Genomic DNA, 25,709 nt, shown 5'->3' on the forward strand with positions numbered 1-25,709 from the left:
ACTCTACTGTCCTGGACTACAAAGTTAATTACCAGTTTCCATTTATCCAAAATAAGAAATTCTGAGAATTTTCTTAAAGGTTTATGATTTAAATTTATGATTTAGCTATTACAATTTTCTATAAAAGCCCAAAAGACCGAGAGTATTTGATACTATATATCTTAAAGAAAAGTGTTAATGTCCCTAAGACTTGATTTATATTTTTCTGAATATAAGCTATTTAACTAAACGACTGTCTGTCCTATTGGTTGTTCATTTACACAAATTAGGCTTTCAATTTACGTGCGCTACATATAAAATTAACAACCTAACCTGCTGTGGTACATAATTGCTACTAATTCATAACAATAATAACAGCTTTTTTTAAAAAAGCAGTATTTATACCAACTAAAACAGCCTTAACCAGTTTCGTATTTTTATTTTTATAATACCTTAATGTCTAACCTCAAACAATATTCTGTAAAATAACAAAAGTCAATCAGTATTACAGTTCTGTTGGAAAAGCAAACCGAATAGATCATTTCTTATTAAGCTTAAACTCTCTGAAAGTTGCCCCTGACAGTCTAATAGTTCTCAAGGCTATTTTTAAAATCTTGAAGGATGATTTTAAGCAAAGAACCATATAATTGCAGACCAGTCATTAATCCACACACAAATTATTTCCCTAGAAAACCCAGAAATTTCTACTAAAATGGCAAAATATATATCAGACTGTAGTGAGACAGTTTAAACAAGTGTCTATGACAATACTGAAAACCTACTTTCTCTAGGGCAAAAAATGTAATACGAAACTGTGATGACAGGTAGGCTTTGGAAGGTCATCTAGCTCCTTCCTACTGAAAGTGTGGTCCACAGACCAGCAACATTTAAATTGCTTGTTAGAAATGAAGACACTCCAGCTCCAGCACAGAACTACTGGATCAGAATCTTACGCACATTAAAATATAAGAAGCCGCAATCTAGAAAATACTTCAGCCTACCTAACAATTTGTAGACCAATTCCAGTTACTTCCAATAGTCTAACTCTTCAAACATCCATATTAAAATGAAGAATATTCAGAGTATAAATAATTTATTTGTTGGACTCAAAGCCCATTCCCTACCATTTCCTTAATTATCTGAAGTCTCACATTCCTATGGACGACTGATTTTCAATTTGTGGTAACACAAGGAATAAGCATAACGTCTTTTTTGTAAAATCTTGGCAGATATTAAATAAATGGATACAATTGCAGTATTTATACTCTCTTAACAACGACTTCAAATTATTCAGCAGAAGAGTTATTTCTTAAATAATTCTTGTGAAGAAGCCCAAGAGAGAAAAACGTAAGTGAAGGGCTGTTCTTTGGGGTTGGGGCGGCACAGCAGTAGCCAACGCATCTCAACAGAACCATTTCATACGACTCCTCAGAGGACAGTTTGAAAAACTGTGACTTAAAGGGACTACTTAAGAGTCTAAAAAACAAACTGAACAACTATTATACTTATACTATATATATTTATACAAATAAAGTATACTCTTCAGAGCAAGTCCCAAAAATCACTATAGAGAAACCCACTGTTTAGTTTATCCTAAAGTGTTTTAAGGTACGGACACTAGATAAAACTACATAATTAAGCATTTTTTCTAATTCAAATTGATCTTTCCTCAAATAGTTCTAATTGGCCAAGTAGAATTTTACTAATATGTTGCCTTTAATTAAATTATTTTAGTTAATAGTATGCCTACCACACACAAGGTTAAGTGCCACAAGGACAATACAGATGAATTGACAAAGTGCTCTACTTACCACCTTGGAAGGATAAGACAAATGCATGGAACATAACAAGTCGACCTTTGACCAACACCGATTTGAACTGTGTGGCTCTACTTATACACAGATTTTTCCCCCCATAAATAGTACTGTAAATGTATTTTCTCTTATGATTTTCTTAAAAACATTTTCTATTCTCTAACTTAAAGAATACAGTATATAATACATATAACTCAACTGTGTAACTCAACTGTTTGTTATCGAAAAGGCTTCCAGTCAACAGTAAGCTATTAGCAGTTAAGTTTGGGGGGAGTCAAAAGTTATATATGAATTTTTGACAGCGCAGGGGTCAGGGGCCCTAAACTCTCACATTGTTCAAGGGTCAATTCTAAATATAGTACCATGGGAGCAAAATTAACTGAGGATGTAGGAAAAGGCTTCACAGAAAAGTGACATCTTAGGTGGGCCTTGAAAAGTGGATAGGAGTTTGGAAGGTAAAGATGGCTAAGTGGAGGAACTAGTTAAAAAAGCATTGCAAGTTGGGGGGAAACATGCTGAGCATGCTGAGAATGAAACGCATTGGGTGCATTCAGAAAATAGCTTGAGATAGCTTGCAAGCTCCCCAAGAATCAGGAGTTGCTCCTTTTACTGCAGTACCTATAAAACTACAAAACTATAAAACTCAACTGTTAATATACCTGTATAGCATAATAAGAACATTAAATATCTACTGTTTCAATCAATCAATCAATCAATCAATCAATCAATCAATCAATGCAATTTAATCTGGCTAGTATATAGAGCATATGTAGAAAAGAGTGGGTGATATAGCTGAAAAGGCAGTTCAGGACCTTATTGGAGACAACCTTGAATAGCACTTTAAGTCTTTTAACACTGCTGGTAAACTACTTGCATTAGAAATACTGATCTAGCAGTTTTAAGTAAAATGGATTGGAGCAAGAAGAGAATTCCAATAGGGATACTGCAATATTTGGTCTGTTGCAGTAGTTTAGCGAAGAGGTAAGAGTCTGAACTAAGGTTTGGTAGAGTCAGAAATAAACATGAATATGAAAGATAAGTCAAAAATTGTTTTACTTCTTGGTTGGTCAAAGTAGAGCAGAAATAAAAAATTATATTGTAGAAGTAAAATCTGTTGAGCTTCACAGCATGTTCTTCATTGAGGGAGTGGGAGGGCAAATATAAAGAAAATCCCAAAGGTTGGCAAAAATGTAGAGCTGGAAATCTCTTATGCACTGGTGGTGTAAACTGGCATTACCACTGTAGAAAGTATTTAAGCAATACATACCGTGTTTCCCCGAAAATAAGACCTAGCCGGATCATCAGCTCTAATGTGTCTTTTGGAGCAAAAATTAATGTAAGACCCAGTCTTATTTTAATATAATATAAGACCCGGTCTTATACTCTATAAGGCCGGGTCTTATATTAATATAATAAAAGACCAGGTACAATACAATACAATACAATACAATATATAATATAATACAATACCGGGTCTTATATTAATTTTTGCTCCAAAAGACGCATTAGAGCTGATTGTCCGGCTAGGTCTTATTTTGGGGGAAACACAGTAGTAAAACTGAAGCTGTATGTAGTCTCTATCACAGCAAGTCCGCTTCTAGATATGTAACCCAGAAAAGTTCTCATAGTGCGCATAACTTATCACATACAAATATGTAAATTGCAGCTCTATTTGTATAGTGAAATGTTGGAAAATGAATAAAGTAAAAGACTGTGGTATGTTTACATAATGAAATATATATAACTGTATACAACAGGTAAAATAAAAGAACTACAGCTACACATTATCAACATGGACATATATCTTTATGATATAAACACGACTACTTGACGGAAGTAGAGATTTTGTTTACTTGTTTACTTCTATTTATCATTTTATTTAAGATAGGACAATCCTAAATAAGCCAAGAAAGGAGCAGATGGCTATGTTTATGAATGATCAATGAAATAAATCTCTGGAGGACATGGAATAAAACTTAAAAAGCATGTAAGGTTTAATGAAGAGGTAAAACAGTTTATTGTTTGTTTTTACCAGGACTGTAAGTGGTAATTTTATAATTGGAAGTGTGTGCCTTTGGACAGTTTCACCCATTTTGCCCAGCTCCAAGCCCCACCTTCAGAAAACCATAATCTGTTCTTTGATCTATGGATTCAGTTGTTTTATTTTTTAAGATTCCATATATGAGTAATATTGGGTTATTTGTCTTCTCTATCTAACTTATTTGACTTAACATAATATCCTCAAGGTCCATCCATGTCATTGCATATGTTAGGATTTCCTTTTTTATGACTGAATAATATTGCTGTGTGTGTGTGTGTGTGTGTGTGTGTGTGTGTGAGAGAGAGAGAGAGATGTGTGTGTGTGTATGTGTGTGTGCGAGCACACGCACACCACATTTTCTTTACCCATTCATCCATGTCGTTTCCATGTCTTGGAGATAGAAGAAGGAAAAAAAAACAAATTTTTAAACTCTTCTTTTGAAATAACTATATATTTAGAGAAAGTTGAAAATTACTACAGTGTGGTCCCATGTATTTATCACTCAGTTTCCGACAATGGTTACACCTTACATAACGATAGTGCAATATGAAAACCAGTAAATAAACTATAATGTGTATGTATAGTTCTAAGTCCCTTTATCACACGTGTAGATGCATGTAACCAACAGTACAGTAAGACACAGAACTATTCCATCCCTCAAAGATCTCTCTCTACTCCTTCTGTATAGGCACAGCCAAACCCCTCTCCTCCACCATCCCTAACCCTTGGTAATCACTAATTTGTTCCCGCTCTCTATAATTTTGTCTTTATATAAATGGAATCATGGAGTAACATTTGGAGATTAGCTTTTTTTCACTCAGCCTAATGCTTTTGAGATCTATACAACTGTTATGTGGACCAATACTTGGTACCTTTTTATTGCTGAGTAGTAGTATCATATGGTATGGCCACATCATACTGTGTTTAGCCACTCACCTATTGTTAAGACATTTTGATTGTTTCCAATTTTGACTATTACAAATAAAGCTGCTATGCACAAACATGTACAGTCATTTTGCTGGGATAAATGCCCAGGAGTGCGGTGGTTGGTTCATGTAGTAAGTGTATGCTTGTTTGTTTAAGAGATTGTCAAACTCTTTTCCAGAATGCCTGTACCCTTTTGCATTTCCACCAGCAATAAGAGTTCAATTTCTCCACATTCTTGCCAGCATTTGATATTGTCATTATTTTTAATTTTAGCTGTTCTGACAGATAAGTAGTGATAGCTCACATTTTGGCATTTCCCTGATGTCTAGTGATGTTGAACATTTTTTCATGTTTTCATTTGACATCGGTATCCTCTTTGGTGAAATGTTTCTTCCTGTTTTTTGCCCATTTTCCAACTGGACTCTTGGCATTTTTACTGTTGAGCATTGAGAGGTTTTACATGTCCTCAATATGAATCCTGTGTCAGAGATGCAGTATTCAAATATTTTCTCCTAGTATGTATCTTGGCTTTTCATCATCTTAACAAGGTCTTCTGCAAAGCAAAAGGTTTCAATTTTTATAAAGTCCAATTTCCTGATTTCTCCTTTTATGGATTGTGCTATTTGTTTTCAGTGTATAGGAACTCTTCACCAAGGTCCCATAGATTTTTCCTTATGTTTCCTTCTAAAAGTTTTACAGTGTCATGTTTTACATTTAAATCTATAATCCAAACAGATTTCTTTGACTGGGAAAAGGGGAAACTGAATGACCTATTTATCAGAAGGTCTTCAACTACTTAGTAAAGTTAATTTCATCAGCTACTGGGTACCCACTTCAAGTACGAAGCACTGAAGGTAGGTACAAGCTATAGGATGTAGAGCAGGATGTCGAGGAGAAAACACAAACATGTATTTTTATTTCATTGTTTTAAATGCTTTGACAGAATTATACATCAGTGCACCTGCCTTACCCAAGAAGAATTTGAGAGTGTTCTTAGAAAAGATTACATCTGTCTTAAACCTTTAAGAATGGAAAAATTAAGCTACTCACAGGGGGCTGGTTATGTCAGGAAGAGATAATAGTACTGAACAAAAGCAAAAGTACTATACAGCTACTGCCTGCTTTAAGGAAGTATAAATGGTCTCAATATTGGAAGCACTAACTACGGGCAATTTAGGCAAAATTTAAATGTAGGCAGGAGACAGATTGTGGAAGATTTCATATGCCCTGCAAATGAGATTACATTTTATTCTGTAGTGATGGGAAGCTAGTAATGGATTTTAAGTAGATGAATAACCTTGTTAGGTTGATGATGTCAATTAAATCGTCACTAAGAAGATGATGAATTTAGACACAGCAAGAGGAGGCAGAGCCCCAGTTAAGAGGCCACAGTAATAGCCCAGGTAAGTTATGATAAACCTACATAAAGATTTAAGCACGATGAGTCCAGAAGAAAGAATGGATTTAAGAAATATTTAGGAAAAAAAAAGAAAGCAATCTTCAGTGAAAAAGCAGACAGAGAGGGTGTTGGCTTAAGGAGAGTAGAGAAGAGAGAAGTTACGAAACAGCAACTGTGGAAAATCCTTTTATGAATTTAGTTAATCTGTAGGATTGTATAACACAGAATTTACCAAAGCATGAAAAAGACTAGTTCCCTAAGATTCTCTTTGAAGAAGGGTCAAATAAATTGGACATTCACAAAACCCTTTAGCACATTAGAAGATATACAGAAACAGTTGTTAAACAAAACCAAACTGTTTAACTTTGTTTAACATTAACCTTATGTTTCCCAAACTTATTTGACTGTGGAACCTTTTTTCACGCAATACTCATGCTATACAACCTGCTCTACCAAAACTACGCTGCGGACTGCTGGTTTAGCAACAGTATGGGGTTTGCGTAAGCCTAGAGCATAATTTTTTCGTAAATGTAGTTTTATATGAAATCTCTATGGCTTCATTTCTTACTTTCCTTCATGGCTCATGCCACTCCAGTGGCAGTAAGGATGCAGGTTTCCTCACTATCCTTGGACTATACCAAGCACAATCTCCCTCGGTGTCTTGGCACGTACTCTTTTCCTTGGAATAGTTCTCAGCCAGGTATGTGCATGATCAGCTCCCTCACTTTGCACAGGTCTTTGGCTAAATGGGGGGGTTATTAGAGAGGCCTTTGCTGACCACCATATAACAAATACTAATTCCACAACCCTGCACTTGTGACCCTTAATTTCTTTTATCTTTCTTCAGTGTCGGTTGCCATCCAACATATTAAGTATTCATTTGTTAACTAGTCTCTCTTTCACTCACAGACTGCAAGCCCATGAATAGATTGTTTTGTTCACTGCCTTATCCTTAGCACTTGCATGTACTAGACATTCAATAATTAGTTGTGGAAAATTTAGTCATCATCATTTAATCTCTGATGTATTCACATCATATAAAAGTACATAATAGGTGAATAGCTACATATCAACATATTCATTAATAGATATAGTATTCTCCTTTATGATACTGTGATTAATATTTTTCATGCCCACATTGTATCTAAAAGGTTTGACCAGTTGTATCCATTAAAAAGTAAAAGAAAAAGAAAAAGAACTCACTTCAGGATTTTGGAAGCCTTTAGCTCTACCCTTTCAAATTTTTCTCCTTATCAAAAATGACTGTAAAATCATTTTATAATTTAATAAGAAAATGCACAGACATCATTGTTTAACTGTTGTTAATTAGCTCTTTAACCGCACTTCCTTAGACACTGGTTTGCAAAAGATATAACCTGAAGCCCTGGATGCAGCAACCTTGACTCTCTAGGGCAAAGGGTTGTTTTCTTCCATGATACACAGTGATTCCTTTCTATAACTTTAGCAATGGTTCGACACTTTAATAGATTTAAGGTGTGCAATGCTTCTACTTTTAATTTTAGTCATGACTTATTACTTTTCGATATAGGTCAGCTGTCCAAATGAATATACTCCACATGATAATATACTTTCATGGAGACATATATTCCTCTAAAAACTGAAAAAAAAGTTCTCACTGATACATGCAACAATTTTTCAAAACATCTCAGTTATAAAACCTACAAAACCCTAAACATTTTAATATAAATTCAATATTTCTAAAAGAAAGGACTTTTAAAATACTCAAATATATCAACACAGGATATATATTTGAAGTGGTTCTGATTTAAACAAAATATCATTTAAATATATTCTTATTAAGGAATCAGAATATACTCCATGCATATATAACTTTGCACCCAGGTATAAACTCTCTATTCAACAATTTTTTTTTCTATACAGCAGTGTAGTGATGACAGACTAAAATGAAAAACCTGAATTATTTTCAATAAAAACATGTACAGTTGAACAGTAAATAAAAGTCTCTAAAATTATGTACTATCATTATGCAGCTGTCACGAATAACCAGGTGTATTCTTGATATTCGAAGATTTATTCAAAGAGAATAGTTTTCTTTTACCTTCATAATGAAAGATATTTTATGTGTATAATAACTAATAATCTAAGAGTCACCTAATGTTTTTCATGAACTATTTCTGTGACCTTGGTTAAATCACAGTCACTGAGACTTGGTGTCTTCACCTGTAAAATGAGTGTCTGGCTTTAATATTATGTGATTCTAAGAAAATACCCTTTCAATTAAACCCTATTGTTTTCACTCTGGCAAATTAACTGAGAAACATTTCTGACACCAAGAAATGCGTGTTCCCCTAAAAGCTTACTTCTTTAAAAACTAGACAATAAAACATATTTATGTTTCTCTATAATGAAACACCTCAATTTGTACTGAAATATGATAAGTACTGTTTATCCACTTTAGGCGAATAAAAGCTCAATTTATGAGAGCATAGAAAGAGTCCTGAATATTAGAAGGTCACAGCCTGTGTGCTGAGCTGCTAGCAAAACATCTATGATGCTCCAAAGCTGCCATTTTTCTTCCTTGACAAAGACTCCATCTGCCACTGAGCCATTTACAGCCGCCACGTCAGAATATCAATGATTTCCAACCATTCTCCAAGCCTGCTTTCACCTTGACATCACCTCTGTAATACATCTAAGGCAGATGATACATATATCCCCAACTACACACATGAACCCCATGCGTTATTCACCTGATATGTATTTAAACTGCCCTCTCACATACCATTTTCATTAATGCTCAGTTGTAAAAAAAAATTTTAAAGTATACACATTTGCTTTAATCCTTGTTGTTTTACTTACATGCTTTACATCAGATATATTTGTAAAACTTTAAAACCTGAAAAGACTGTACTGGGTAGTTTTCAATAATAGCTTAGTAACTAAGACAACAGAATTGTATCATACATCCATTTAATACAACCTGCCATAAAATTATTGCATATAAAACAATTTTATTTCCTTAAAAATTGAAAACATAAAAGCAATGAAGAAATGTTGACAAAAGTTCTGATTTTGTACTCACATCAGTATTCTTGACATTGTAAACAATTAAAACCCATTTACTTAGCAATAAAAGAGGCTAGAGAATTTTTCAATTCTATTTTGTTATTTCCTACTATTTTGTTTAGTAAAGTCTTAGAAATAGGTGCAAACTACTAAGAACTATTAAAACCTCTTCTTCAATCCCTTTTAAATACAAGCATGTATTTAATAATAATATAATATAAATAAATATTAATATTTGTAAATAGTATAAACACTTATACTATTTATAAACATATTTTTATTACTTTATTATAATAAAAAATGGAAGTAATACCTTATTTAAAATATTACTTTTATCTGAAAGCAATTCTCTACAAAATAAAGAATGAATTAAGGCCTATTACCTGTAAAACGTTAAGGGGAATACAAAATAGTTTAAAACAAAATTCTTGGCCTCACGTAGAGGAAATAAAAGCACTCATGAAAAAGATCTAAAAAGACAAGGCACCTTTTAGTGAGAGGAAGTGTGTTACACAAGAAGGAATTCTGGATTACATGTTAGGAGACTTAAGTCACATTACATCTCTGTTCTGTCCGGTCCAAGTACTTACGTTAGTCATTGAATTCTAGGAAAACCACTTACTCAACTGTAAAGTAAGGTGAGTAGAATAAGTGATATCTAAAGTCTCTTCCTGCTCTAGCACTCTATGATAACAGGGTATCATGAGTCTAGATGTGAAAAGGTTGCAGACACTAACTGACCCTATATTTTCAAGTAGCGCTCCCTTTAGGTAGATGTAGCCAGTACTAAGAAGAAAATGAAATCTGAGTTGGTTTTTTAAGAATGTGGAGCATTTGCATATATATGAGTATGCAGAAGTAGAAAAAGAATCTTCCCCAAAAAGGAACAGCATAAACAAGGGTGTGGAAAAAGAAATCATGATTTCAGATATGTTAATGTGGCAGTGTCATCCACAATGAGTAAGAAAGGGAGACAAGAAACTGAAGACAGAGCAACTAGTAAGTAAATTAATAAAGTGATGTAAACATGACCTAAATAGAGTGGTGGTGGGAATGAAAGGAGACAAAGGACGTAAAAGAAGGCGAAGCTAGATCATAGGCCCTTTTAAGTTTTGATTCCCTAGAGCCAGACGAAGGAAAGTAATCCAAAATGATACCAGGGTTCCTATACTTATGTTGAAAATGGTGATACTATCAACAGAAATTGGCCTGAGATGTGATCTCCTTTCTAAAATAACATGAAATAAAAAGTACAATGCATTAAAAAGAAATAATGTATTATTTCTTTCACCTAATTTTCAGAAACACATGGTGCTAGAGTCTCTGCCATAAGCTGTTTAGCACCGTCACTCTAAGGTTTGGTTTTCTAAAATGAAGAGTTCTAGACTTAATATGATTTTAGGATTCTGAAAAGTTTTATATAACCCAGCATCTTAATTTCTGAGCACACTTAAAGTTGTAGATGTAAGCAAACTTTTGAAACAGTCTCAATCCTGACCGATTTAAGTTTTAACATTATTTTTGTATATATGAAAAATACAAAGTACTTCATCCTAAAATAATAAGAACAATTACTTTCACCTAACAGGAACAACCAAAAACACAGCTGCCACAAAACTAAAAGCAGAAGCAGCAGTTTCAAAATTAATCCTGCAATTTTAATCCTGCATTAGTCACTAGCTAATTCATTAAATACATTTTACTAGGAAGTAGGGGAATGCCAAAAGTGGATCCAGTTTCCATGTTTAAGCATATCATTTTATTAGTGAGCTAAAATGAATGTATGTGAAACAACAGAAAATTGCCTTTTGGTGTAGACTAACCCACAAGCCACAGACATTATTACTTAACATCATTTCAGAGGGGTGATGAATCCTGAAGTGCAATCTGAAAAATGTAATGGATATGAACTTTGGTTAAAGGTGAAAATATCTTTAGAATGTTTCCATTAAACACAGAGGCCATAATCAAGTTAAAATTATGTTTCATAGTTATTTTTGTACAATGATTACTCATCATTTCATGAAAAACCTCATATTTATTCCAATATCATGATTCAAAATATATGGAGGATTTATAAAGAGTGTTTCTAGAGGGATGTGTCAAACAAATTTTTTCTAAACATTGACTTATAATTTAAAACATATTCTGAAATAATTTGTACTCCAAAAATAATTTTTTAATTAATAATTGTCATTTCATCAGGAAAGTAATTAAATTTAATACACGTACAAGAGCAAAGTTAACTTCTATTAACTTGCCTTATTTCTTCCAGCAAGTATGCTTACAGTAAATAATTAAAACAGCATATCAGAGCTTATTACTCTTAATTTCTCAGTACTTACATTAACATTACACTCAATTAAAGACATAATTAAATTTTCAGGTGCTGCACATGTTACAGTGTGGTAAATTTTTATTCTGTGAAAAAATATCTCTATGCACTCATGGATGTTGATCTCCAAAATGGCTCCTTTATTAAAATATACCTTTATTTTATTTGAAGATTGAGGTGACAAATAAACTTTCTCTATTTTGTCTAATAGATCCAAGATTCAGTGTGCAAAAATGGTAACAGTATATTACTTCAAACAAGATGAAGAAAATGGACTTGAAATAATCAGAGTGTTGCCTATGAAAATGCAAGTACAAATTCAGCTAATAATGAACTCAGCCAGCTCTCTTCAAAGATATGAAGATTCTCTTTTCATTATTACCATTTAACTAAAATAAAATCAACTCTTTTTCTATCTCTCCAAGTGAAATCCACATTAAGATAAAAGTCTAGAGTTATTGTAAATGTCCAGTAGATTCTTTGACCATTGCTGACAATATCTGCATGGCAAAGGTATAAATGAGTTATTGCTGCTATAGTGATTTGATAATTGGTTTGGTCCTCACTCAAGTAGTCCTCATATATTAATCTCTCTTTAAATGATACATTAGAAAAGAACAATTAATTGAAAGTTAACAGGATCACTCTATGGGTAGAAGTAGTATATACAGATTGATGAACACCTGAGCAAATAACCACACAGACAAATTAAAAACCTAATCAATCCAATTTCTTGGAAACAAGTTTGAGGGCTTAATTTCCAAAACTGTGATCAGTGACATATGTGAATAAGAGAGGTCTGTCCACAGACAGCTTACAATTGAATACTGTAAGTTGAAACTTCTCAAGAAGTTGCATAAACTGTTTCAAAGTATTTTTAAATGAGGTAACAGCATGTTTAAATATCTATTTTTAATAATAAGTAAAATAACATTTCCCAGTAAGCAAAAAAAACCTTAAATGGATATCATGTGTGTTAGTGAGTGAAAATCGGCTGAGAGGCCTCATGATACTCAATCCCTATATCACACAACTTAATGCTTATAGTTGCCATGAGGATTTTGTTGCTTTTTCACATTTTTAAAATTTGTTAAAGAATAGAAGCATGAGGTGAATTGATATGGAAATGAAGCAAATGAAGACATAAAATGATAATTCAGCAAATTCATCTCAAGAAGATCTTCCCCAGATCCTTCAGTTGTATTCATCTGATCAAAGTTCTTATATAACGTATCAAGATGTCCTTACTATGTCAAAAACCAATGTAAAGAAGAGAAACCGTAATGATAATTCTTTTTATATGAAAAAATCAAACTGGATACAAATATCTCTTTTCTGAATTGGGATAAAAAATTATAAAACAAAACCAATCTATTTGTTTAGTTGACACTGTATTTTTTTAGTTCAAACATTAGCAAATGAAAGCAATTTTAAATGTTGTGATACAATAAAATTTAAATCTGTACTTAATAAACAAAATTAAAATGTCATTTTAAAATGTTGATATCACAATAGTGAATAGCTTGAAGCAATTTAACTGTCCATTGGAGGATGAATGGATAAAGAAAATGTGGTGTATACAGAGAATGCCAAAAAAATGTATACACATTTTAAGAAAGAAAAAAAACTACTAAAATTGTAATACAATAAATGACATTAGCATTCATTTTATTAACGCCACCTTTTGAGAGAACGTCATACTACATACACATTGCTACCATCATTTAATTCAACTTTGAAAAGTAATACATAGATAACATCTCTTAAAATGTGTACATTTTTTTGGCACCCACAGTACATATAATGGATTATTATTCCGCCTTAACAAGGAAGGAAATTCTGACACATGCTACAACATGGATAACTTTTGAGGCATTATCCTAAATGAAATAAGCCAACACAAAAAGAAAAATATTGTATAATCCCACTTCATAGAAACAGTAACTATGATTGTCGGAGAGCTGTCAGAGGCCAGAGGGATGGGGAAATGGAGAGTTATTTAGTGAAGGGGTAATGGAGAGTTACTTAGTGACTATAGTTTCAATTCTGCAAAATGAAATAGTTCTGGAGACTGGTTGCATAATACTGTGAATATACTTAACACTACTGAATTGTACAACTAGAAATGATTTAAGATGGTAAATTAAACTGTATGTCATGTATTTTTACCATAATTTTTAAAAACGAGTCCTTTACATGCTTATGCAGAGATGTCTGTCTTAAAAGTTGATCAAGTATGTCTTGAATAATTATAAATAAAATTGTGTCCCTTGCAAACTAGAAAAAAATTGTCTTTATGTATTAAAAAATTATCAGATTAAATTAAAATAAGGGCATTATATTTATTAATCTACTGATCAAATATACAAATTTTTTACTAAAAATCAACTTACTATATGTATGCAAAAACTGATTAGAGATTATATTTCCTAAAGAGATTCATAAAATTATACATTACTAGCAAAAAGGTTTACGAGCTTTAAAAAAATCTTTAAAATTATGTAAACAAATAAATTACAAACAGCAACTATATGAAATAATAAAAGTATAGTTATCCTAGAGAGTAGCAGAATGAAATAACTAGTTTATTACTCAATTTGAGAAGAAAAAGCTTACTGGAGACGGCAAATAAATTTTAACAATAAATAAATGGTTCAATATAAGAAAATTGATCAGTGTAACACACAATATTACGGTAACAAAAGGGGCGGGAATCACATGGTATCTCAGCTGACATAACCCATCATTCATGCATGATATTTAAAAAAAAAAAAAAGGTTGGCACCTCAAGCTGAGCTGCCTCCCGGATGGCTAAGTTGGTTGGAGTGCAGGCTCTCAACCACAAGGTTGCCAGTTCGATTCCTTGAAAAAAAAAAAAGGACTCAGAAAACTAGGAATACAGAATAACTTCCTCAACATGAAAAGGGCATTCTGAAAAACCCACAGTTAACATCATAATAAATGATGGAAGATCAAAAGCTTCCCCCTCGGATCAGGAAGAAGACAAGAATCAGGAAGAAGCCTGCTTTTACCCCTGAACATTATGGCCAGAACATCCAAATTGGAAAGAAAAAAGTAAAACTATCTCTATTTGTACATCACATGATCCCGAAGATTAAAATCTCAAAGACTGGGGGGGAAAAACAAACAAAAAACAAACAAAACAAAACACACACACACACACACAAAATCAGCTGTTTCTATACACCAGCAATGAACAATCCAAAAAGGAAATTAAGAAAACAATTCCATTTACAAAGCATCCAAAAGAATAAAATACCTAGGAACAAACTTAACCAAGTGGGTGAAAGACCTGTATACTAAAAACTACAAAACACTACTTAAATTAAAAAAAAAAAAAAAATTAAATAACCTAAATAAATGCAAAGACATCCAGTGCTCATGGATCACAATACTATAGATTCAATGAAATCACTATCAGAATTCCAACAGCTTTTTTTTTTACAGAAATAGAAAAACTAACCCTCAAATTTAAATGGAATTGCACATGGCCCTGAAAAGTCAAAATAACACTGAAAAAGAAGAACAAAGTTGGAGGACTCACACTTCCTATTTTCAAAATATAGCAATCAAAACAATGTGGCAATAGTGTAGGGAAAACATATACTCGTTGACCAATGGCATACATAGAATTGAGTGTACAGAAGCTAAACCCATACATCTATGGCCAACTGATTTTTGACATGAGTGCCAAAACCATTCCAGTGGGAGAAAAAAAGAGTCTCTTCAACAAATGATACTGGAAAAACCGGATTATCTGTATGTAAAAGAGCAAAGTTGTACCCCTATCTTACACCATATATGAAAATTAATTCAAAATGGATCAATGACTTAAACATAAATAAAATCATAAAACACTCAAAAGAAACATAACAGTAAGTCTTCATGAACTTGGATCTGGCAATGGAGTCTTAGACATGACACCAAAAGGACAAGCAACAAAGGAAAAAAAATAAATTAGATTTCAAAGAATTAAAATTTGGGGAGCATTAAAGAACATTATAAGAAAGAAGATATTTGCAAATCACATATCTGGTAAAGGTCTAGTATACAGAATATATAAAAAACTCTTACAACTCAACAATACAGATATAACAAACCGTTTAAAAAGGATTTGAAAAGAAAATTTCTCTTAAGAAGATACACAAATGGCCAGTAACTACCCTCAATGAGGTACCACTTCTCACCCACTAGCATAGCTTTAATATTAAAAATAATAATAACAACAACGAATATTGGCAAAGATATGGAGAAACTGGAAACCTCATACAATGCTGATGAGAATGCGAAACAATTCATTCACCTACTGTGGAAACCGGTTTGGTGGAGTCTCTAACAGTTAAACACAAAATTAACACCTAACCCAGCAACTCCAATCCCAAACATCTGAAAACAAGTAGTCAAACAAATATATGCACATGCATGTTCATAGCAGCACAATCCACAATGGCCAAAAAGTGGAAACAACCCAAGTGTCCATCAATAGATGGATAAACAAACTGTGGTATATACACACAATGGGATATTCAGGTATAAATAAGAATGAAGTGCTGATACCCACTACAAGGTAAATGAACCTCCAAAATAAGTGAACGAATCCAGATACAAAAGGTCACATATGTATTATTCCATCTATATAACAGCTTCAAAATAGTTAAATCCATGGAGACATATTGCTGGTTTGAGGTGGGAGTTTGGGTGAAATGGACAGCAACTGCCTAATGGGTATGAGGTTTCCTTTTTGGGGGGTGAAAATGTTTTAGAACTAGATAGAGATAGAGGTTCCACAATATTGCTCTAAATTGTTCACTTTTAAATGGTTAATTTTTTGCCTTATGAATCTCACCTCAAGAAAAAGAAAAGTTTATAAAAAAAGAAACGAATAGGACTTGATCAAGTTCATTTCAAATGTGAAAAAGAGAAGAGCATTATGGGATAAGAACATTAAAAAAATGCAACAGTTTTTTAATGAGAAATATTTGTCTTCAATTACTTATTAAAGGTCTCCTCTCTCAAATTTTTCCTCCCTCCATCTCCCCTTTTCTCTCTCCATATATATATTAGTAATTCAGATGTTGTACCTTCTCGGTTGGTCCTGTCATTTCTCTATTTTCTATTTCCTTTTATCTAATTTCTGTGAGATGTCCTTAATGTTATCTTCTAATCCTTCTAAGTAAGCTTTTCATTTGATATTTTAACTTATAAGAGCTTTCTGTCTTTTTTTTGCCTCTTCTTTTCTTATAGCAAACTCTTCCTGTGACACATTATCTTCTCTTACTTCTCTTAAGATATTAATTATAATAGTTGTTTAAGTTTTCTTCCTCCTCTAGAGTCTGTTTCCTCTAATTTGCTTTTTTTCGACTTATTTGTTTCGGTCTCTGCCATTTCTAACACAAGATTTCCTCAAATGTTTGATGAACCATGCCCATCCACTCATATTATAGAATCGAACTTTACAAACCTGGTTAAAATTCTTGTGAATTTGTGTGGGGCTTGTCAACTGTGGACTTCACTTTTGGGTGATCTGGCTAAGGCATGTCATGGGGGAAACCCCGCTGACATTTTTACCTTTAGGTGATCTCTCTAGAAGCCAAGTGAATAAAGATTACTGGAGACCACAATATTCAGTATATATTTAATATATACTGGAAGTATTCAATATATACTGGAGTATTCAATCTCCATTTTCCTATGAAGGCCCTGTCTGCAAAGGTATTATATTTCATGTACCTTAATCCAGAGACCCCCGCGGTTTTATCCACTCCGGAGGCTAAACCTCCAGTCTGGTACTGGCTGTTAAGTAAAGGAGACCTGAGGAATACAACATAAACCTTTTATAGTTTCATACTGTCTATGTATTTAGGGCTTCAAGTGCACATATAACTCTCCCCCTCCGCGGCTGCTGCCCCTTCTGGGGATACTTGAAACTGATCATTTCTGAGTCCTCAAGGGTTTCAAAGTTTCTTTCAAAGTTGCAGTGTTTCTTTGCAGCCTTCCTCATTGTCCACTGATTATTCAGTTCTGTTAATCTGCTAAATCGGTTACTACTCATCGTCTACTCTCCAGCTTCCAGAATTTTGTTGCTATTTATTCCGCTCCTATTTCTTTGCTTATGCCTTTTTCTTGGTGTGTTTCCTATCAAATTATGGTGCTTCAGCAGTTAGCTAAAGGGTGTATGTTCAAGCCACCATCTTTTGCAGAAACCCGGTAAAGGTTTCTCTTCCATGTCCTCTTCCTTAGTCTCACGCAGTTTTTTCTACATTAAAAATCTTCTTATATAGGATGATGCTGGATCCAGGGGTAAATTCTCTGGTGCAATTAACTTTAAAGTCAGTTTTTATTAAATAAAGCCTTGCTATCCTTATCCTTACTTGAAATTCTGCTGCTACTGCTACTTTTCTTTTATCTTTTCTTTTTATAGTCACTCTATTCAATACCACACTGTCTTTTTGATTCAATAGTTAAATTAATCATAAGGAGGAAATAACCCCTTCTCCTATAGTTCCTTCAATTCTCTCAGCATAATTATGTCCTAAATAGCATTGTGCTGGTTTCATTTTTCCTCATGTCATATCCTGGCATGAGGGTACTCTGCGTTTGCTTGTAAGTTTGTACTTTCTCTTTAGGCATTTGCCTATGTTTCATACAATTTAATTTTTCTAAGAATCTTTGCTCTGATATTTGACCAACAAACTTACAAAGCACGTGGTTTTCTCTACGGTTATGTTCCATTCCAGTTGTTCTGACATGAATTTCATATCACTCTGGCATGTGTAATTTGCGACAGCACATGCGTAATATTACTGTAGGAAGCTTTATATATCTACCCAGAATTTTGAGTGGTGGAAAAATTGAAGCTCCTAATAGAGGACCATCAGAAGATCCTATCACCAGCTTAGAAATAAATTAATTCCCTTTTTAAAATCACATCTCCCCCTCAAAATATCTCCAAAATTTGTTATGAAGCCTTCCTTCAAAATTCTTAAACTTTTATCTTCTACCACCTCATGCACACTTTAAAAAATGAAGAATAAAAGGTGAGCGAAAACAGAAGGAAAACGGGCAGCAATAACAAAAAGAGAAATAATGCTTTTTCACCCTCTACTTAGAAGAGAAATCCAATTTTCTCATGTATACTAAGTCAGATACCACTTGTATATTTCACTGTACATCTGAAATCATAAACTATTTCTAAAGACTTTTTGCAGCATAAGCATCCCTGTTGAAATAGTGTTATCTAGCCCCTACTGTGCTTCAAAAGGCAGGATAGAAAATCTCCACAGAACAAGTATTGTTGATGAGGCCTTTCCCAACCCCAGAGAACACACCATCCGTTCTAAATTCAAAAAAAAAAACATTGAACATACGCTTTCACTGTGGCACTTCAACATCTATAATGACTGTTTGTGTGGCTATTTCTCCACCAGACTATAAGGTCATAAAGAAGAGACGAGGAACAGTAACGTTTTCCATCTTTATACATTTACTAAGTAATTCAAAAAGCATTACGTAATGTTTCTTGAATCAAAGGATAATGCATGTCCATTTCTATTAAGATGATGGACACTTCCTATGATAACATGGATATATAATTTAAGAACAAGACAGCAGAATGCCTCCAAAAATATAAATTTATACAAAGCATATAGAATTTATAAAAATTGTTTTAATGCCACCAATGGCTTCCTCTTTAAAAGCCTCCAATAGGACAAAAGTTGAATGTGGAACATTTTCAAATAAACATGGGATGGAGGGAAATAAAATCAACCAACAACCAAAAACCTTCCAGTGACTTATCTTCACATTAGAAACAACTTCTAACTACTTTCCTACTTTCAATGACATCTGCCTATCTCTATTCTCCTAGCTCACAATCTTCTAGCCTCACTGTCACTGTGATTCCTATTTCCTCAGATAGACACCTGGCTGGCTCTTTCTGGTGATTCATTTCTCAACACAAGCAGTTCCTCCTCATAGAGGCCTTCTCCAACTTTATATGTATATTGCTATCAATTCTACCCTGTCCCCACCATATACACTATCACATTTCTCCCCTCCTTTGGAACTCATCAAGACTTGAAAATATTTATTACTTTACTACTGTTCTCCTAATTGAAAGCAAACTTAATGAAGGAACTTATCTTATTGACCATAGTATCGCCAAAACCTAGACAGAAGTATATAAGTCAGTGTTCCATATATATACGCTGAATGAATGGATGAATAAATGAGTGACTGACTGAATGTGAAGCACATAATATATTCACTGATTGAATGAATGCTCACAGTTCCTATCTGGGGAATATTCTGTTAGACAGAATATTTGAGAACAAGCAACTTCCCATTTGACAGTATATATCATGTCTCTTCCCTTACTGAGTATCAATATTACAACAGAGGTATACAAAAATAAAGATAATTAAATAAGAAAGAGACTGGCAGTACATAAATTGTTTGAAGAATGCATTTCAGAAAAATCACCTCGGGTAACACACACTAGCTGATTCTGGAATACCTTTCTTCCATATCCTGTTTCTGTCATTCAATTAGCTAGCAAATATTTATTGAGCAAGTACTCTATTTCTAAATATATATACTTCAACATAAATTAGCTTTTTATTCTTTGAGTAGAAACATCTTTGAATTTAGTTAGAGACAAATGAATTTGAATTCCAGTTAATTTATGTTAACTTGGAGAAGTTATTTAATATCAATAATTCTCAGATAAAATGATACATGGCAACAATCTGGAATATTAATTAGCCTTCACTGTTAATTCTCCTATAGAGTACAGGAATTGAGAAGTGGAAGAAATCATAAAAACATAACAAACATGTTTGTTCTAATTGTCACTGCTGAACACTGTGGTTTCACATTTTTACTGAGAAGCAACAGGTCACAAGCAGAGCTAACAAAATTAATATAACCATGACTGGGTTTGGACAGGGTAAAATCACATCCCTCAAATATAGTAGGCATTTAATTACCATCTGCTGAAATAATAAAGTAATGAACAAATTCAGGTCATGAAAATTTAAGCTTATAATTTCTTAAACATTGCCTAATTTATAAAAAATGGGGTAGTTAAGATGTTAGATCAAGACATTCCTGGATTATGATCCTCATTCTACCAGTTAATCGTTGCATGACCTTAAGCGAGTTCCTTAACCTCTCTAAGCTTCAATTAAAATTGGGTCATTGACAATTTAAATTTCAATTCATACTTCAAACACTTCTCATTGCTTTTAAGGTAAAAAGAAAAAATATCCTTATCTTACTCTATTATATCTTGTATCTTTCAATTGTTAATCTCAAACTATAATCACTGCTCTGTCCTCTACCTACATTGGCTTCTATTATTTCCTTCCAAGTACTATGTTCCTTACTTATTTACCTATGTAGTTATCTTTATTGGAGTTCTTTATTTCTTCACTTGGTTTTTAATTACTGTCTAGTGTCCTTAAATTTCAACCTAAAGAACCCCCTTTAGCATTTATTTTAGGCCAGGTCAAATTCCCTGTCTTAAATATGCTCGAAGAGCTAAAAGAAACCATGGACAAGAACAAAAGGAAAGCAGGAAAACAATATAAAATGAAAGTGTCAATAAAAATATATAAATTATAAAAGGAAACCAAATAGAAAACTTGGAGATAAAAAGTACAATAACTGAAATTAAAAAGTCACTGGAGGGTTCAACATCAATTTTGAGCAGGTCGAAGAAAGAACCAGCCAACTTGAAGACAGGTCAATTGAGATTATCCAGTCTGAAGATCAGAAAGAAAAAAATAAATAAAAGTGAACAGAGCCTGTGGAATCTGTGGGATACCATCAAAAGTGCCAACATACGCCTTATGGGTGTCTTAAAAGGAGAAGAAAGAAAGGGGCAGAAACAATATTTGAAGAAATAATGGCTGAACACATACCAAATTTGGGGAAAACTATAAATTTACACACCCAACAAGCTCAGGGTACTCCAAGTAGGATAAGCTCAAAGAAAATCACACTGAGACACATTATAGTCAAACTGTTAAAAGACAAAGATAAAATCTTGAAAGCAGCAAGAGAAGTAACTTTGTCATGTACAAAAATCCCAATAAAATTAACAGTCAAGTTCTCATTAGAAAGAATGGAGGTCAGAAGGCAGTGAGATTGTATTTTTTAAGTGCTAAAAGAAAAACAACTGTCAACCAAGGATTCTATATCTGACAAAACTATACTTTTAAAATGAAGAAGAAATTGAGACATTCCCAGAAAAATGAAATAAATGAGATAAATAGTAATAGCAGCTAGCACTGTGGCATAAAGAGAAGCAGTGCAGCATAATAAAGAAACAGGCCCATGTCAAAAGGCCTGGGTTTGAATCCTGAACTTCACTGATTAATAACCATGTGACCGTAGGCAAATAGCTTAACGTCCGTATAGCTCAATTTTCCCAACTGTAAAATGAGGATAACAACAATACCTCCCTCATGAAGTTAGAACGAGGATGAAATAAGTTAACACAATAAACTCACAAAACGGTGTCTGGTACATAGTTAAGCATTTGAAAGTTGACTATCATTTTTATTGAGGTTCTAAAAATATTAGTTTTTATTTCCTTGAACTTCTAATATTTCTATGAAACAAACACTGAATATTGAGAAAATATGACACAATAATGAATTTTTTATAGGAGAGTTATGGATAAATAAAATCACAAAGTTATATTTTGTAATAATAGTATTAGACTAAATGTTTTGTCACCACCTTTAGCAAATCCTCTTTTATCAGAGGTGCCAATAAACAAAGTAATTGGTGAATGTACTTTTTGTCCTCAAGCTCAGCCTCTGAGAAAGATGCTTATGGATTCTATGGTATAGATTTATGCTTTTTTTTTTTTTTTTTCTAACAGGAATTTATTGGGCAACAGTGTGTACTTCCAGGACTTTTTCTTTTCCAAGTCAAGTTGTAGTCCTTTCAATCTTAGTTGTGGAGGGCGCAGCTCAGTTCCAGGTCCAGTTGCCATTGCTAGTTGTAGGGGGCGCAGCCCGCCATCCCTTGCGGGAGTCGAACCGGCAAACTTGTGGTTGAGAGGACGCGCTCCAACCAACTGAGCCATTCAGGAGCTCGGCGGCAGCTCAGCTCAAGGTGCCGTGTTCAATCTTAGTAGCACGGGGCGCTGCCCACCATCCCTTTCGAGACTCGAGGAATTGAACTGGCCACCTTGTGGTTGAGAGCCCACTGGTCCATGTGGGCATAGAACCGGCAGCCTTCGGAGTTAGGAGCATGGAACTCTAACCGCCTGAGCCACCAGGCCGGCCCTAGACTGATGCTTTTTACATACACAGCCCAACACTACTATTACACCTAAGATAATTTCTAACAAAAAGTCCTTAAAATTAAATATTCAGTTAGTGTACACATTTCTTGGTCTTATAATACTTTCATGTGTTTAAATCTGGCCTCAAATATAATCCATACATTACAACTGGCTGACATATCTCTCCAGTCTCTTTTAGTCTATAATTGCAACCAGCACATCTCCATGCCAGTCTTTTTTTCCATTAATATTTTCAGTTGAAGAAAATAGGTCTTTTGTCTTTTAGAGTTTCCCAGTGTGGACTTCCTGATTTTTATCCTCCTGATGTCATTTAATATGTCCCTCTGTCCTTACTATAACTCTTATAAATTAGGCTGGATCATATCCAAGTTTGTTTTTTTCTTTTTTTTAATATGGATGCACAGCTTCATGATGCTAGTGTGTACTTTAGTTAGTAAATACATGTCTTTCTCAAATAAAACAGGAATGATAAATAAAGATGTTAGGAAGATTAAATTAGTTACTATACGTCAAATGCTGAGCTTAGTACCTGACACACAACAAGCACTCCATAAACATTAGCTCGTTATTCCACTACACGTAGAGAATTAACAGAATTTGCTATCAGAGTAGATGAGAGTTTTTGAAGGAATAGTTCAAGATAACTAATATTTCAGACTTGAGTGGTTGAGAAGATGATGATATCACTAACCAATACAGGGAATATGTAAAGAGGGCCAGATTTCTGGGAAATTGGGAGAGAATGAGCTCACATTAAGACATGTTGAGGGCCGGCCCGGTGGCTCAGGGGTTGGAGCTCCATGCTCCTAACTCCGAAGGCTACCGGTTCGATTCCCACATGGGCCAGTAGGCTCTCAACCACAAGGTGGCCGGTTAAATTCCTCCAGTCCTGCAAGGGATGGTGGGCAGCGCCCCCTGCAACTAAAGATTGAACATGGCACCTTGAGCTGAGCTGCCGCTGAGCTCCTGAATGGCTCAGTTGGTTGGAGCATGTCCTCTCAACCACAAGGTCGCTGGTTCAACTCCTGCAAGGGATGGTGGGCTGTGCCCCCTGCAACTAGCAACGGCAACTGGACCTAGAGCTGAACTGGGCCCTCCACAACTAAGACTGAAAAGACAACAACTTGAAGCTGAATGGCACCCTCCACGACTAAGATTGAAAGGACAACAACTTGGCTTGGAAAAAAGTCCTGGAAGTACACACTGTTCCCCAATAAAGTCCTGTTCTCCTTCCCCAATAAAATCTTAAAAACAAAAAAAAAAAGAAACAGGTATGTTGACATTAGTGCCTGTGGAATAGCCAGGTACAAATGTCACATACAGAGCTGAAAATAGAGGTTCTACAATTTTAAAAAGAAGTCTGTGGGCAGGAAATAAAAGTCAAATTTTGAGAGGAAAAGGAGCTCAATGAAGGTCACAAGACTGCAAGACCACTTGAAGAAGGAATTGGCATTGAATAAAGAGAGGTAATAGAACTTCAAGAAAAGGAAATGATGTATGTAAAAGATACTCCGACCAAAGCATCGCTGTATGTTGTGGTTATAGGCGTGTTACGACTAGAAAACAATCTATGTGTAGGAAAGTAGAGAGAAATGAAGTTATGTACATAGGACATGGCTAACTTTGAATGGCTTTCATATATAGGAATAGGTAATTCAATTTAAGTAGAAAATAGGAAGACACTGAAGCAGTTGGTAAGACAGCTGAACTCTATGCTGTGGCAACATCATACAAAAATCTATCATAACAGAACTGGAAAGTTAGAAAATATACTTGCTGTATTATTGTAGAAGATTTAAATTTATGCCAGTTTTACTTCCATCTAAGCTAAAGGGAACACTGCCGAGGCAATATCCCAAAGGTGGGAGGATGGTGTCTTTAGTACCTCTATACCCCTTTCTCATTCCCTTCTCTTGTTTCTCCTCTATCTGGGAAACCAATGATCTCAAGCTGCCATAACTATATAAAACTACATATTTTTTGCAATGATGCAATGTCTTTCTCCCTGAAGCATTCTGGTTAAATCTCTACGTTCAGTTCTAGCCTGCCACAAAATCTTTCATTGTCCTATCACCACCCTATATATTCTCTGATTATCAAATTAAATAATTCACACTGGTACAACACTGTAAGTGTTCCAAATCCCAGGGGATATTTAACTTAAAAAGAGAAATTTGTAAATCTGTATGAATTTCAACTTATTAAAATGTTTAGGCCCCACATGTTTTCTATATATTTATCCACTCTAGTTCAATCTGGCAGATGACTGAGAGGCACCCCAGCAAAGGCCAGTTTGTTGCAGAAATACCTGCTGCGCCACACCTGGGTACAAGGCATGGTAACGGACTCTAAGGGGACTTCAAGAATGAGGAAAACAATCTATACTTTTACTAGACTGTAGGGACTATACAGTCTAATAGGTGAAAGAGCAGAACATACATCTCATCTAAGACAGGTAACGACCCTAAACATAAGTTACATGTAGACCCTTATGAAGGAGAAGAAAACATCTTGTGAACACATGCATTGATTTTAATTAACAAAATCATTACATTACTGATATACATAGAAAAGTAAAACTATGAATAAGAATAAACTCTTCTTGCTTCCATATCTTATTCAAACACAGTACCAAAACAAATTTACAAAGTATGCACATAAAAGCTACAAAACTACAGATTTCGAATTATCATATCATGGTTTTGTTAAAAAGAAATCACTGTACTCAACATGAATGCTGACTGCTACTTCCCCATTACTTTCCAGTTATATTTGAGTTTGCCATGTCTATCTTATAGGTCTAGTGTTCCCTAAATGATTCCATA

General features: G+C 34.1%; 1 protein-coding gene across 21 annotated transcripts in view; it reads right to left on the reverse strand.

Moving 5' to 3' along the window:
* Window positions 1-25,709, reverse strand: part of BAZ2B (bromodomain adjacent to zinc finger domain 2B) — a 240,557-nt gene that overhangs the window by 158,564 nt on the left and 56,284 nt on the right. The window contains exon 1 of one of the 21 annotated variants that reach the window (XM_074337003.1): window positions 14,329-14,400. The exons of the other annotated variants lie outside the window; for them this stretch is intronic. The gene's annotated coding sequence lies outside the window, so the exon portion shown is untranslated. Of the gene's footprint in view, window positions 1-14,328; window positions 14,401-25,709 lie in introns of those variants that run through there. 21 annotated transcript variants of the gene reach the window in all.

Source organism: Rhinolophus sinicus, linkage group LG01, assembly GCF_036562045.2.
Source record: "Rhinolophus sinicus isolate RSC01 linkage group LG01, ASM3656204v1, whole genome shotgun sequence".
NCBI classification, from domain to species: Eukaryota; Metazoa; Chordata; class Mammalia; order Chiroptera; family Rhinolophidae; genus Rhinolophus; species Rhinolophus sinicus.